Raw genomic sequence first — 17296 nt, 5'->3', positions numbered from 1 at the left:
ACGACTACAATTTGAAATGGAGGGAGGTTTTTGAATTAATTTGAACTAATAAAACTATAACTGCGCATCTGCAATGTTTATTTAATTTATATGACCTCTATTCGTAATACGATAATAACTTTCTTGGTTCGCTTGATTTTTCAAACATGTATGTTCACATAAATGCACACACACCCTCTTCCTATAATTACATTCACACAAATCCTACTACTATAAGCACATCTAATAGATTGATCTAGCAAATCAATGGAGTCACCACTAGTGCCTCGCTCGATGAAAAATAAATTTAAAAGTCAAATCTTAAAAAAATATTTAATATAAATCTAGTGATACTTATTTTACTTTACTTAACTAATTGTGTAAATAAATATTGTTGTAAATTTGAGCAAAACGTTAATGGTCCCATATATTTATTTTTAAAAACGAATGGAGTATGTGCTTTCAACTTTTAAGGCTTTTTATATGTCATATACGATTTTATAATCCTATTTCATAAAACTTTATAGTTGTAAGTACCAATAATAAAATCATGGACAGATAACTATCATTTGAAAAAAAAATTGACCGAAGTCGGAAAGTCCAACCTTTTTTATAATATTTTATCCCAAATCTGTTTAATTTGCTTCTACGGGGAGTTGAAGCTAGACATGTTAAATGATATTCATATGCTCTAACCACTAGACTAGAGATCTCTTCGTATCATTTGAAACCACCAGGCTACAGATCTCTTCGTATCATTTGAAAAATTGTGAGAAGAAATCCACGTGGAGATTGCATATGTAGCATCTCGTTTCCTCCTTTCCTTCATCTGATGGACTCTTATAATTTTAACGAAAACATAAAGGTTGTGAGTAACCTATGCTTTAAGCTAGCTCGAGCAAAATAACTATGGTGGTGAGAGAAAAAGAAGGCGATCCGAAGACGACCCGGGGGGAGGGAGCGTTGAGGACACACGAGGCCTTCTGCTATACTAATATTCTAGTTGTGGAAAACCAGGCAAGGCTCACCCGTTCCCCGTTCAGTAAGAGTCAAATTCGGAAAACACGACATGTATTCTTTGATCCATAAGTATTTTGTTGCATGAATAATTTTTTGTTGTTTTAGTTTAATAATTTTTCTCAAACAAACAAGATGTACCTTTTTCCACTTGCTTGCATGATTTGTTCTACCTACATGTTGTCCCACTTAAATAACATTTTCTTATAGTTAAGCTACAAATATTTTTCTTATAAAATAAATATTTTTTATGGAAACCCAAACATATAGCTTTTCTTCTAAACATTGAATTTTGTTCCTGATTCAACAAAAAAAATTCCACCCACTTAAAAATATATTCTTAAATCTTGAAAAAAATTATTTAAATATACTCGAGTGTGTTTGAAGATCTTGCTAGTTTTATCTTGTTTTACAGCCAGCAATGGCCCAAGATCTTGGGTACCTTTTGAAAGCGTGTAGACCCTAATTTGAATTTTGATAATTAATAGCAACATTTGTGGAGCAACAATTTCATGCGACATATGAGTATATGTTAGTCCCAGAGATGAATTGAGCTTCAACTGAGATTCACAGTGGAAAGCACAAATGTATAATTGAAGAATTGAGCTTCAAGTATAGGTTGTCTATTTTACCGGTCAAAAGATGTTTAGAGGATGATAATTGATCGGATTAATAGGATAGGTAGCCATACTATCAAGAAGGGTCGATGTTCATTTGCTTGACGATTCTATAAAACCACTTTGCTCAACAGTTGCACTGGGTTCGGAAAAAAAAGAGTGAAGAATAGTTTTGAAAGCATATTTGTGAATGGCCAGCTGGTTCCTAACGGCAAACTATCCAACCTCTTGTGGCTGAGAATCAAATTGACTTAGCTAAAAATTGACTTTGATCTGTCGAGCTAACGTGGACAGTCCCGTCATGGATGACGGACAGTTTGCCGACTAACAATTGTTTGTGGAAAAGTTTCAAAAAGAAAAACAATTGTTTGTGGATAGATCAGGTGAGGTACTGGGAAGACGAAACCTCACAATGGCTGACATTCGGTAAGAGCACGCAAACAGCCTGCCTAACAATGCTAACATTTACACAGATCTAGTGAATGTCCTATGCTGGGCGGAAAGTTCGTCCTCCTAGGGCGGACAGTCCGCCTACTAACTTCTAAGTTTGGACATAACCTTACATGGTTTTGAGTTCGGGCAAAAATTGACCAAATGACAGTCCATTGTGGTAAATTGGAACTTGGACAAAACCAAAATGATTCTGTATGATTTGTCACGATGAACGGCGGATTGTCCGGCATTGTAAGGGCCACCAACCTTGTCATGGTCACCACCGACACGCATTTATTACAAAAATAGTGCTTGGGTTGAACGACGTATTGTCTGGATGGAAATTGAATGGAACGACATAATTTTGAGGGTTGCTCTATATATACCTCATGCTTGGTTATGGGTGAGGTCTCTTGGCACATTGAAAATCCTTCTTGACATACTTGAGGCATAATTCTCATCTCTCCCACTCAATTTGCTAAGAGGTTGAATTCTTTATGAGATTAAGAGCATCCTAGTGCGTTGCATTACGAGTTTGAGTTTTGAGGTACTAGGGAGTTTTCAAGCAAGCATCATCTACTTATTACTCTTGGATGTTGCCGCCTTCTAGATGGCTTGGAGGTTGTAGAGTCCTTCGAGAAGACTGTGAAGGAGTCTATTTTTCCTTATGTGAGGTTTTTGTGCTAACCTCTCATCGGAGCAGTGAAGAACAACACTAATCAATGTGTGGATTCCTTTTTTGATCCAAGCCGGCTCAACACATCAAACAGTGCCTTTGATAGAGTAGCAGTTGAAACATTGAATCCACCTCAACGTGGATTAGGAGTGACTGGCAAGTCATCGATACCACGATTCTCTTGTTTAATTTCACTATTGCAATTTACTTTGAGCATTTACAATTTTAGAGATTGAACTATATCTATCTTATCATCCTAGGTTGACCCTCACCAAGTTTAGAAAAGAGTAGAAAAAGAATTTCTTTTGTGACTCTAACTAAATTTGCTTAGTATCGTGTTTTTAAGTATTCACTCTACTCAGTATTCTAATCCTACACCATTTTATAAATATGTTTATTTTTTATAAGTTCTAAATTTAAATGCCTCTTTTGAAAGGAGACACTAGGCACTTGTCGCCTATATGTCATGGAAAATGTATAATAATTTGCCAAACCAAGGGTGTTATGGCTAGGTCTACCATTCTCATTAGTGGTAATATGTGGGCTGTTAAGTGGACTGATAAAATAAAGAAAATTTGATAAATTAAAACAGAGAGTTTAGCATTATCTTGCGATGGTAAGATCCACGACTACTCCATCCGTTTCAAACTATAAGTTGTTTTGGCTTTTGTAGATTCCTAGGTGTTTATATGCATCTAGACATATAATATATTTAGATGTATACAAACAGCTATGAACCTAGAAAAACCAAAACGACCTATAATTTGGGGCGGAGGAGCAACTAACATCCTCTTTTCATACTTAGATCATGTATTAAACCAATCCATGCTGGGAACGCCAGGGCGATGGTTGTCGTACATACATCTATGGGCTTACCAGAAAGTTTGGACTGGACACTGAGACACATCTGACATGGAGACCATGGCGCAGGATGACATAGTCTACATGGAAAGGTAGGAACTAGTCGAGGATTAGGAAAGTACTTGCTGTAATAAGAGTAGGATTCCTCTAGTCGTATCCGACTAGTATTCTTGTAACCAATCGACCTGTAACCCTGCCCCCGTGTATATAAGGAGAGGCAGGGACCCCCTCCAAAGCAATTCAATACAACCAATGCAATACAACATACATGATGTAGGGTATTAGTATTATGCTATTCAGCAGCCCGAACCTGTCTAAATCGTGTGTCAGCGTTTACCTTTGAGTTCCTGATCTTGACGAGCCCCACCAACCAAAACACTACCTTGGGCACCCCCTCGGTAGGTTGCTGGGTCTAAACACCGACAGCTAGCGCGCCAGGTAGGGGATCTCATCGAGAATCCGCTGTCGAACTCGATGGCACAAGTCATCATCAAGCCAACCATTGCGTTCGAAGAAGGCACGATGTTTGTCTTCGGCTCCTAGGTCTACATTGCAGACGGCACCAGAAGTTTTCGCCACTACATTGTGCCATTGTCTTGATGAGGACATCGCCCTGCTGGACACACACAAGTCATGGTCTTCACAAAGTCACAAGTCGTCACCAACTTGGTTGTCGCGTTCGGTTCGGATTTAGCCGACACCCCTGCACGGTTTTGGCCATATCTCCCTCATACGACATCGAAATGAGATGTTCTTTGATGCGTTGGAAAGTGGATGATGACGCCATTCTTTTGGTTCTAGTCCTAGCTCCAGAAGGTTCATGGATCATTCTGTGTGACCACAACAAAGTGCTGCGTCACCTGTTTGGACCAACTTGGCCTTATATCGTGTCAGGCCTTAAGCCCATGTTGTGGGTGCCTCCCCCCTGGTTGCCCCAAACCCTAGGATGCCCCTTTGGGAATAAAACTCAGTAGTCGCCACCTTTAGAACTCGGGTTTTGTTTAGTTCTAGTTTTCCATCGAGAAACTGAGATTGATTCATTGTAATTGTGATGACAAATTTGTTTACAATGATCCAGGGCCCCTGTTTTTGTTCTCCTCGCCTATGACGATTAGTCCATTCGAATCGAGAGCTTGAACCCCATATTAATCTTTGCTTCATCCATATTTGCAATTTCATATTGCGTGTTTACCGTTCTCTTGCTTGTGTTCTTCGATTCACTTGCAAGGAAAGCCTTTTCGGCGAGGTCAATCAAGTTGTGCTTGGTTGATAACCAACGGAGCAGCGGTGTAGCGGTTGCACGGTTCGGATCGTGTTTAATTTGAAGCCGTATCGTCAATGTCGAGTCTCCACCAAATCGAGTTTATCTATACCTATCGGAAGATCAGGCCAGTGCTACATCAAGTGGTATAAGGATTCCAGGTTAGCCGTGAGGTATACTATCATGTTTCCCCTTTAGATTCAGTTCGTGTTCATCACCTATAGTCCACAAAAAAGCGCAGAAATATTTACACTTTCCGCTATCCTATCACCTTTTTAGCCTTTGCAATTTTCGTTTCAGATTCGCTTTGTTGAGTTCGTGTTTGTGGTCAAGTCTTGTTGCTGATTTAGGTTATGATTCGTGGTCGTAGTTCAATCGCGCCGTTGTTGTTTGTTTGTTTCTGCCACTATCCCATCCACCATTACCCAAACAACAAGTCGAGCCACCACATTACTTGACTTGCCCCGCTAGCCACCTTGTGTAAACTCTCACCACGCCGCTAGCCACCTTGTGTAAACTCTCACCACGCAAATCCTAGATAGGTTGCAAGACGTATTGTGTCGACTTTGCATCGCAGCCCTTCTTGTTTCATCTGGCGAATACCTATTGCTGCATACCAGGGAAGTTTTGCCCTTAGATTTGTTGCTGAGAACCTTTGCTCAACCGTGATCGGTGTTGCAAGGATAGGGAAGCTTTGCCCTAGCCGCTGCCATCTTACCAGCCGAGTTGTGCCTTCCGAAAACCCTACTTCGGGTGACCTTCCTTAAAACGGGCATAACTTTTCGCTCGTAACTCCGATTGAGGTAAATTTTTTTTCAAATTTTCAGAACAAAATTTTACACATAAAATTCAACCCTTTAGCATTTTTGCGATTCTCAGAACTCCAAAAAAACATCTGGAAGTGGGAGTTTTCAAGCTCCTAAGTTGTTGCATGGTTTTCAGCAAACGTGCCTGTTTTTCTGTAGACAATATCACACCTCTGTTTAAGGTGAAAATTTTTTGTGGTTCCATCTTGTGTGATCCCTGTTTGGAGAAAAATATAACAAAAATATTTGGAAAAAATAAACAAAGTGGTTTTCTACTAGTCCTGGAGGGAATATCAGGGAAAAGAATAAAAACAATTGTCTGAGTTGCTCTTTGCTTGTTCTGTGAGTTCTATCCATCGTCCCTTGTTTCAACCTGTTGTGCTGCGCCTAGAACACGCCTTAGCTAGCAATTGTGACTTGTACTTTGGATACTTATTGAACTTTGCTAATCTGCTTCATCTATTGCTAATCCTTGCTGTCGTATTGTGCCTACCCATAGCCCCACATATACTTCTGTCAGCACATGTTCACCTTGCAACTATTACACCCAAGCTTGACAACAAATTGTGCCGCCCTGTTGGCTTTGGTAAGAACACTTGCAAGACGGTGGTAAGCCTCCTAAGATATTGCATTCAACTTTCTCCACCGTCTAGTAGTTCCTAGTTGATAGGGATAATATTTTGGTGTTGTCTTTTGTTGTCTTCTAACAATGGCAGGGAAAGGAGTGGAGTCCCCCTCAGACTTCAACGAGTGTGTTTCCAAGGATGAGCTTCAGAGGCTTCTTGATGACCAGCGCGCATATATTACCGAGAAGTTTGATGATCTGATGTGCAATGTCACCAATCTGGTCACTCGGATTGAAAATGTCGAGCAACGACCTCCCCCTGAGCAGCCACGCCGCCGACCCCGTCCTCGTGTTGATGGTGAGGTGCATGAAGATGATGCTGATGATGATGCTGATTTTGATTATGGTGATCGCAACGTGGACCATCTTCGGCATAATCGCTATGGTATGGGAGGTAATCGTAATCGTGGTAACAATGATCCTTTTGCTAAAGCTAAATTTACCATGATTCCTTTTGCTGGTAATGCTGATCCTGAGGCATATTTAGATTGGGAACTTGCTGTTGAACAAAAGTTTAATTCTCATTTAGTTCCTGCTGAGCATAGAGTTAGACTTGCTACTAGTGAGTTTACTGGTTTTGCTCTCTTTTGGTGGAATGATCTTTGTATTACTGCTAATAATGCCAATCCTACACATCAGACTTGGAATGCGTTAAAATGACATATGAAATCTCGTTTTGTTCCTCCTTATTACCAACGTGATTTGCGTATGAAACTATAAACTTTAAAACAAGGTGAAAAAGGAGTTGATGAATATTATCAGGAATTGCTTATTGGTTTAGCACGTTGTGATATACATGAGGATGATGAAGATAATTGTGCTAGATTATTTGGTGGTTTGAATCTGTGGACACCAAAACTTGGTGCTGGTTAACATAATTGTGATATACAGGATATTCTTGATTACAAAGATTGGAACAGATTCAACCAATTATATCATCTTGCTCTTAAAGCTAAAAGGGAAGTACAGGGACGACGTCAACAACACACTTTCAAGTCCAACCCTAGAAGATCTTTTCAACAGCAGTGTTCCAACATCGACAAGCCCAAGACTTCTGTTGCTAAGAAACCAGTGACACCGCCTGCTTCTACACATGCTTCCAAGGTGAGCAATTTGTCTTCTATGCAGTCCCAACCGCGGAAGAAGGCCATGTCCTTGGGTGCTTCTACGAGCAGCGCCACCAACATTGTTTGCCATCACTGCAAGGGCATGGGACACATCATGAAGGATTGCCCAAGTCGTCGTGCTTACTTGGTTTCCGCTGATGGCACAGAATATGTAAGTGCTAGTGATGTTGAAGATGAATTGGCTCTTGCTGCTAACATTGTTGAAGATGAGAAGAAAGAGGAGAAGGTTGCCATTGATTCTCCGGCTGCCTCGGCAGGTTATGAGAGCCTTCTTGTGCAGTGGGTGTTGACTTCACAATTGGGACATGAGGAAGAGAAGCTCCAACATCGCAATTTGTTCCACATGTTTCTCATCATCAAGGATCGCCGTGTCCTCACCATAATTGATAGTGGGAGTTGCAACAACTTGGTGAATTCTGATTTTGTCAAGAAACTTGGCTTGACCATATGTGCACATTCTAAACCATACCTACTACAATGGTTCAACAACAGTGGTAAGACAAAGGTAACTAGATCAGTGTGCGTGCATTTTTCTATTGGATCATATAATGACTATGCTGATTTTGATATTGTACCTATGCAAGCATGCTCTTTTTTGTTAGACCGCCCATGGGAATTTGATATTGATGCTTTACACCATGGTAGAACTAATAAATATACTTTCATGCATCAGAACAAAAAGATTACTTTGCTTCCTTTATCTCCTGCGGATATTAGGAAACATCATAACAAGCTTGCTGAAATTGTTAAGAATGATCCTGCATTAGATTCATGTCACACTAAACATAATGGGATTAAGTTAAAAGAGGGTGTTTATCTTGCCACCACTGCTACTACTGCTGCTTTATATGATAATCATGATGCACCTTGTTATACTGTGCTTTGTCAAGATGTTTGAGTCACCGATAATCCTATGTCTCGTACTTTGCATCCTGCTATCCCTAACCTTCTGCAAGAGATTGATGATGGGATGGAGTCGAGGACGACTCCAATTCAAGAAGGGGAGGATGATGAGGACATCGTCCTGCTGGACACACATGAGGCATGGTCTTCCCCAAGTCACAAGTCGTCACCAACTCGGTCATCGCGTTCGGTTCGGATTCAGCTGACACCCCTACACGGTTTCGGCCATATTTCCCTCATACGACATTGAAACGAGATGTTCTTTGATGCGTTGGAAAGGGGATGATGATGCCGTTCTTTTGGTTCTGGTCCTAGCTCCAAAAGGTTCATGGATCATTCTGTGTGATCACGCAAGGTGCTACATTACCTGTTGGGCCAACTTGGCCTTGTATCATGTCGGGCCTTAAGCCCATGTTATGGGCGCCTCCCCCTGGTTGCCCCCAACCCTAGGACGCCCCTTCGGGTATAAAACTCAGTAGCTGCCACCTTTAGAACTTAGGTTTTATTTAGTTCTAGTTTTCCATCGAGAAACTGAGATTGATTCATTGTAACTGTGATGACAAATCCGTTTACAGTGATCCAGGGCCCCTGTTCTTGTTCTTCTCGCCTGTGACGATTAGTCCATTCGAATCGAGAGCTTGAATCCCATATTGATCTTTGCTTCATCCATATTTGCAATTTCAGATTGCGTGTTTACTGTTCTCTTGCTTGTGTTCTTCAATTCGCTTGCAAGGAAAGCCTTTTCGGCAAGGTCAATTAAGTTGTGCTTGGTTGATAACCAACGGAGCAGCGGTGTAGCAGTTGCAGGGTTCGGATCGTGTTTCATTTGAAGTCGTATCATCAACGTCGAGTCTCCACCAAATCAAGTTTATCTATACCTATCGGAAGATCGGGCCAGTGCTACATCAGCTCTGGAGGATCTCGTAGAGAATTTCGACGAATTTTCAATTTCTGACCTAGTCAGAGGCTAGGGGATGAGTATGAGTACAACTCGACTTCTCGTTCTAGTCGTATTGACTCGCACGAGCCGGCACAGTAGCCATTGTGTGAGTCGGACTACCCCCAAACTCAATTCCCATTCGGACTCCTCAATGTGGCCACCGCCTATCAGGCGGTCATGTCCAGATCGCAATCCAACTCGGATGAGATCGAGGACCTCGACTACTACTCGGATCCAGATGAGGAGACTCCTTTATCAGGTCTGCAGCAGGTCCTGGTAATCACATCAACTCCACAAGGCAGATTCATCTATTGGCTCAACATGAAGCCACCTGCTCTTTCCAAGAACGACGACTCGTGCCTCATCGCCTACTTTGACACTCTCCCGTACCAGGAGGGAGCTCCTCTATCGCTCATTGCAGAAGAGGATGGCTCCACGTAAGTCATCACCTCTAGCTCGGGAAGTTTCTCACCAGAACAAGAAGTCTTCGTCGTCCTTGCTAGACAAGAGGACGACGAAGAAGAAGTCACGGAGGAGCACCCACAAGCGTGAATTCCATCCAGACGACATATCAGAAGATGAGAAGACTGCCGATGCTGGAGATGAGGCTGATGCGCAAAGAACTCGACAAAGAGCAAAGAACGCTGCGAGAGCAGAATGACGTCACCGCGTCATAGCAGAACTACCAATCAAAAACCTAGACAATGCCTTCGTCGCAGTCCAAACACGTCACCATCGTACTCCGCTGGCTACTGTCGCGTCCATGGACCTGATTACCCAAGCAATGCCCCAGAAAAAGTACACTCAATAGTAGGCGGAGCTGGCAGAACTCGCGTACGAAGAACTTGACCGCCAGAATCCCATACAGTCGGTATAGCACTCCGGATCTTAATGGAGCCAATGTGGCAGTAGTCATAGAGACGCACCACCCAGACCGAGCCAGATCCAAAACGATGCTCCGTGGGGAGTGGCCAGTGGGGCTAGACTAAGCCAAGTGGGAGGCGGCAGCAGGGCAAGCCAGGAAGGACCCTCGGGAAGCTGCGACCACCGTGATGCCCCACCAGAGCTTGAACGCCCTATAGTAGACCTCCGCAGTAAGTTAAATGCCAGCTGCAATGCCCGCACTATCTTCAACGGCCGGTACCGCAAGCATGAGCAAAAAGTCGATAACCTAGGGGATGACGCTGATGGGTTTCATGCCTTCTCTAGACATGTGAGAAGGACAATTTTACTCGAGAAATTGAAGTCCCTAAGTATCACCAAGTATGACGGCAAGTAAGACCCGGTGCGATGGCTCTGATGCTACTCGTTGTCAATACAATCCACTAGTGTAAACAACGGCACCAAAGTAGTCTACTTCCCCATCTGCATGGAGGCAGCACCACTCACATGGCTGGAGTCACTCAAAAAGAACTCTATCAACTCATGGGATGACCTCAAGACGGTGCTCACTAGCAACTACGCAGGGCCAATGCAGCGTCCTAGCAACAAGATTGTCTTGTCCCACAAGAAGGTGAGACCCTGCGGAGCTACGTACGTTGCTTCTTCGACAAGAAAGCCATGATTGTGGATGTCACAGAGAACGACGTCATCCACTACTTCCAAATAGGCTCATCGATCGCCGGATGTTTCAAGACTGCAGAAGAAGATGCCCCAGTGACGTCAAATATCTCAAGATTATGGCACAGACCTAGGCGGATGAAGAAAACAAGGAGATCGAGAGGTTCGAGTCCAACCGCAACAAGGGCCAAAGCAACAACAACCAGAACAGTAATGGCCCGCGCAATGACAAGAACTGCAACGATCGTCCCAACAACAACAACAACTGAAACAACTACTCAGGAATCCAAAACTACAAGCGCAAGCCAGACAATATAGTCGCGGATATGCAACACTCCTCCAAGCCCAACAACAGCAGAGATTCGAGCAAGCCTTCATTCAATGGACTCTGCGTGGGATTGCTTCAGCCTACTCAAAGCCATGAAGGATGCGCCGGAACCATCTGGCGCTAAGGACAAGGGCAATGCCAAGGAAGATGAACACGATGGGGACAACAGGAAGTTCCAAAACCCGTCTAATATAGTCAACTTCATCTTCGGCGGAACCCCCGTCACCGCTACTATGTTGTCCCATATGCTAACTCTACGGGAGATAATGTAGATCGAACCCGCAACACCTACATTCCTCAAGTAGTCTGAGGTGCCAATTAACTTCTACAGGGCAGATCAATGGACTAGTTTCTCAGACTTAGGACGTTATCCTCTCGTCCTGGACCCGGTGGTTGTAGGCTTTAAACTCACCAAAGTACTCATCAACGGTGGTAGCAGCCTCAACATCCTGTTCACCAAAACGCTGAAGATGATGGGCCTCGATGTCACTAACATGTTCACCCCCACGAACTCACCGTTCTACGGCGTTGTCCCATGCAACGCGGCTGTACCCCTTGGACATGTGATTTTGCCAGTTACCTTTTGGACCAGAGAACACTACCGAATAGAGTACATCCGATTTGAGGTGGTAAACTTTGAAACATCGTACCACGCTATCCTTTTTAGGCCAGCTGTGACGACTAACCCCAAATCTCTCGAGTTAATCTTAATCCGAGTCCCTAATCCCCGTCTCAAGCTTCCCTGAGTTTAAGTGCTCAACCTCCAGTCCGGTTCCGACCCCTGAGAACTGACCCCTTTCCACCGCTTCCCCAGTTCCGACCCCAACTCACCCGCCGGATTCTTCTAAGTCTCCCCACCACACCTCCCTTCAATCTGAGCAGTGGACCAACCGAGACTGACCGGTGGACCCACAAAATCTTTCCCCCAGATCTCCCACGACAGGCACACTCGAGTGGCATGCCCGCTTCAGAGTTCCTCCGCCGCGTGGCTCAACTTCTCCGACCCCCGCCGCTCCGCCCCGTCGCCGGCCGCGATCGGATGGATATCCTCGCCCCCTTCCCCAATCGCAGCGGAAGCTCCTCTGCTACCCTTTCTACAGCGTCTCGCGGCTCGCGCCCATCATCACCCCGCCGGACCCCCGGCTGCAGAGTCCGATGCCTCCCGGCTGTTTCGCTGCCCCTCCACAGTCGCGCTGCCCCAGATTGTGTGAAATCAGATCTTAGCTTGATCTCTGACTCTTTTGCAACACGTTTGGGATGCCAGACTGTGTGAGTTTGTGCTGTGACCACACGCTCGCTTTCTGTGGGTCTAACCAGAGTTTGGCCGACCCCGGGTCGCGAGGTTGGACGCGCCCGACCCCTCGAGGCGCTTCTCCGCCTCACCCGACCCCCTTCTTGTGCGGTTCGTTTCGCCGACCCCCTTCCTGTGCGGTTTGCTTCACCCGACCCCTTCTGGTGTGGTTCGCTTCGCCCAACCTTTTTGTGCTGTTTCGCCTAGCCCGACCCTTTAGCCTAAAGTCAGATATGATGGAACTCCTGGAATCTGGTTATGGTTCGCCCGAAGTCGTGTGCAGAACTAAGATAGTTGCTAACTAAGATGGCAAAAGGAAGTGTGTGTCTCCTTTATAAAGCTGTTTGTGTTACATTGTCGACAAGAGTCGCATCTGAGGATTTAACTTGTGCGTTCCCATCTGTTTGGAATACTTCTGAGGTTATGTAATTAATGGAACATTGGCTCTTGCAGATGGCGTATCGCACCAGATCCGACTTTGTGCCCAGCAGCAGCGAGCAAAGGTAGGATCTTCCCCCGCCCCCGCCCCCGTCTTCGCTGGAGGCGATCTTAGCGGCTCAGATCGAGCTGCTGAGGCATCTTGTACAGGAGCAATAACAACAGCAGCAGCCCCATGGGGGAAAGGCACATCAGCAGCCTCATATTGCTCGCTATGAGGACTTCTTGGGGACGCAACCCCTTTGTTCCAGAAGACGCAGGACCCGCTCGACGCCGACGCCTGGGTTTGCACAATCGAATCCAAGTTCGAGCTTCTCACCGCCCCGTGCCCCGACCATAACAAGGCTTGGTTTGCGGCTCAGCAGCTACGTGGTTCCGCCCGGCTCTGGTGGGATCACTACCATGCTATGTTGCCGGCCGACCATGTTGTCAGTTGGAACGAGTTCAAGACCGCGTTCAGAGGGTATCATGCGGACTATCATGCACTACGCCCAAGCTTTCAATGACCTGTGCCGTTATGCCGGCTATCATGCGGACACAGACGAGAAGAAGCGGGACAAATTCCGCCGAGGGCTAAGTCTGGAGCTCAGAGAGAGGTTGAACCCCATTAAGGTGGACACCTATAACGAGTTGGTCAACTTGGCCATCTCGCAAGAAGATTGCATGCAGGCTCTCAAAGCCGACCAGAAGAGAAAGGCCTCCGTGGCATTTCCGAGCCTACCCGCTCGAAGGTTCAGGATGGTTCCTCCGCCGGCGCCCAGCCGACCCCAGCAGTCGGGAAGATGGGTTGCCCAACCCCCGCCTGCGGCAGCGCCTCGTTTTCCTGGTTTCCAACCACAGGCGTCCCGGCCGACCCTACAACCACCACCACGTCCTGCAACTGGTAACTGCTGCTTCACCTGCGGCAATGAAGGGCATTCTAAGGACTGCCCCAGGAATAGGAATCAGCAAACCGGCCAGAACCCCATGGCGAACAGAGGAAGAAGGCCCAAGGTTCAAGTCCGCCAAGAACGGCTCAACTACACCAGCTTGACCAAGCTCCCCGAAGGTGCGCCAGTGATGACGGGTACTTTCCTTGTCTTAAATCAAACTGTTGTTGTGTTGTTTGATTCGGGAGCCTCCCATAGCTTCATCGGGAGTAAGACTAGAGAAAGATGTGAGCTAAGTGTCGGTCACACTAAAGGATCATATGTGATCTCCACTCCTGGAAGGAAGATAGCCTCAGACCAGATCGTTACCCTTGTATCTATCCAGCTAGGCGAGACCCTTTTCAAGGAAAATCTCATCATCCTTGACCTGGAAAGAATAGATATCATCCTTGGGATGGACTGGATGACCAGACACCAAGTGGTTCTAGATACAGCTGCCCGAACTCTCCACATTAACTCACCCTTTCATGGCAGTTCTACCCTACCCTTGAAACACCTCAAGTGCGCACTTCCTTGTGCATACCCTCTATCGGAAGCCCGGCTAGAAAGCCTCCCTTTTATCTGTGAGTACCCGAATGTGTTCCCAGAGGACTTGCCCGGCATGCCACCCGATAGAAATGTGGAGTTTTCCATAGAGTTGATCCCCGGCACCGCTCCAATATCCAAGAGACCCTATCGGATGCCACCTGCCGAGCTGGCTGAGTTGAAGACCCAGTTGCATGATCTGTTGGAAAAAGGCTTCATCCGACCCAGTACATTACCCTGGGGTTGCCCAGCCCTGTTTGTGAAGAAGAAGGACGGGAGTCTACGCATGTGTGTGGACTACCGACCCCTCAATGCGGTGACTGTCAAGAACAAGTACCCACTCCCCCACATTGATGTCTTGTTTGATCAGTTAGCTGGAGCAAGAGTGTTCTCCAAGATCGATCTTCGATCAGGATATCACCAAATCAAGATCCGACCCTGCGACATCCCCAAAACAGTCTTCTCCACAAGATATGGACTATATGAGTACTTGGTCATGTCTTTTGGACTCACCAATGCACCCACATACTTCATGTATCTCATGAACTCGGTGTTCATGCCCGAGTTGGACAAGTTTGTAGTGGTGTTCATTGATGATATCTTAGTGTACTGGAAGAACGAAGAAGAACATGCCGATCATCTTCATGTAGTTCTCCAACGGTTGAGAGATCATCAGCTCTATGCCAAGTTCTCCAAGTGTGAATTTTGGTTAGATAGTGTCAAATTCTTAGGACACACTATCTCTAGGAATGGCATAGCCGTCAACCCCAGTAAGGTACAGGAAGTCATGAACTGGAAGCCTCCCGCCTCAGTACACCAGATCCGAAGTTTTCTTGGACTAGCAGGCTACTATCGGCGTTTCATACCGGACTTCTCCAAGATAGCTAAGCCGATGACTGAGCTGCTGAAGAAAGAGGTCAGATTTGTGTGGAACGACAAGTGTGAAGAAGTCTTCAAGACCCTGAAGCACTTGCTGACCACAGCCCCGGTTTTGGCTCAACCCGACCACTCTAGGCCGTTTGATGTGTACTCTGACGCCTCTGGCACTGGACTTGGGTGTGTTCTTATGCAAGATAATCGAGTCATTGCCTATGCCTCATGTGCATTACGACCTCATGAGCTGAACTACCTGATCCATGATCTTGAGTTGGCAGCAGTGATTCATGCCTTAAAGATATGGAGACACTATCTGATAGGCACCCACTGCAACATCTACACCGACCACAAGAGACTCAAGTACATCATCACCCAAGCCGACCTCAACATGCGCCAAAGAAGATGGTTAGAGTTGATAAAGGACTATGATTTGGAAGTGCACTATCACCCCGGCAAGGCCAATGTGGTGGCCGATGCTCTTAGCCGCAAGACCTTTTGCAACTGCTTGTCGGCAACAACCTTCACCGAGACCCTGTGTCATGAGATGGGAAAACTTAGTTTGGAAATTGTTTCCCTTGGAACCCTCGGCCACATATCTCTTGAGTCTATTTTGGAAGACCAAATAGGGTCAGCACAGCTAGAGGATGCGGAAGTGAGACAAAGCAAAATGAAGATCTCATTGAAGGATGAAGGGTATAAACAATTTCGGCAGGATGAAAATGGGAAAGCGTATTATGGAAACCGACTTGTTGTACCAGCCGACCCCAATCTGAGAAAGCAAATCCTAGATGGGGCTCATCTCTCTAAGTTCTCAATCCATCCTGGCAGCAATAAGATGTACCATGATCTCCGTCAGACCTTCTGGTGGAGTGGAATGAAGCCAGAGATTGCCCGGTATGTTTCAGGGTGTGACACCTGCCAACGCGTCAAGGCCAGTCATCTAAAGGTAGCAGGTACCCTGCAGCCCCTACCTATTCCCTCTTGGAAATGGGAAGACATCAGCATGGACTTCATTGTTGGACTACCTCTTACATCATAGCGACATGACTCCATCTAGGTTATAGTGGACCGCCTGACCAAGACCGCCCATTTCCTTCCTATCCACACCACCTACACGGCCAAGAAGTATGCGGAGTTGTATCTTGACTGCATTGTTTCCCTACACGGTGTGCCTAGGACGATCATGTCTGATCGAGGAGTTTAGTTTGTAGCACGCTTTTGGGAACAACTACAAGCATCAATGGGCACCAAGCTCATCCGTAGCTCAACCTATCATCCTCAAACCGACGGTCAGACCGAGAGAGTTAATCAGATTCTTGAAGACATGTTGAGAGCTTGTGTCATCCGCTATGACAAAAATTGGGACAAGTGCTTGCCCTTGGCAGAGTTCTCCTACAACAATAGCTACCAGGCTAGCTTGAAGATGGCACCGTTTGAAGCCTTATATGGCCAGAGATGCCGGACACCATTGAATTGGTCACAAGCCGGCAAAAGACAAACTTATGGTCTTGATCTAGTGGTAGAAGCCAAAGAGCAAGTGAAGGTAATTCAAGCAAATCTCAAGGCTGCCCAATCTCGACAGAAGAGTTACTCCGACAGGAGAAGAAGACCCCTGCAGTTTGATATTGGTGATCATGTGTATCTTCGGGTCTCCCCGACCAAAGGAGTGCAACGGTTTGGAGTACAGGGAAAATTGGCTCCCCGTTACATTGGCCCATATGAGATTGTGGAAATTTGTGAACCAGTTGCTTACCGGATCCGACTCCCAGAACAGCTCTCGGCCATACATGATGTTTTCCATGTATCTCAACTGAAGAAATGTGTCCAAGTCCCAGCCGAGATCTTAGAGCAAGAGCAACGTCAAATCGAGCCCGACTTGACCTATGCCGAGTACCCGGCCAGAGTTCTCGACCATAAGGAGAGGCGCACCCGACGCCAAGTGGTGAAAATGTACAAGATCCAATGGGATAACCACACCGAAGATGAAGCCACATGGGAAACAGAAGAGTACTTGAACAAACATTTCCCAGATTTCCTTTCCAACCAAGGAGGTAAGGACTGCACCCCCCACTGGTTACTCTTACACCCGAATCTCGGGATGAGAT

The sequence above is a fragment of the Setaria viridis genome, chromosome 1, assembly GCF_005286985.2.
Source record: "Setaria viridis chromosome 1, Setaria_viridis_v4.0, whole genome shotgun sequence".
NCBI lineage: Eukaryota > Viridiplantae > Streptophyta > Magnoliopsida > Poales > Poaceae > Setaria > Setaria viridis.
Note: the sequence above shows the minus strand (reverse complement) of the source record.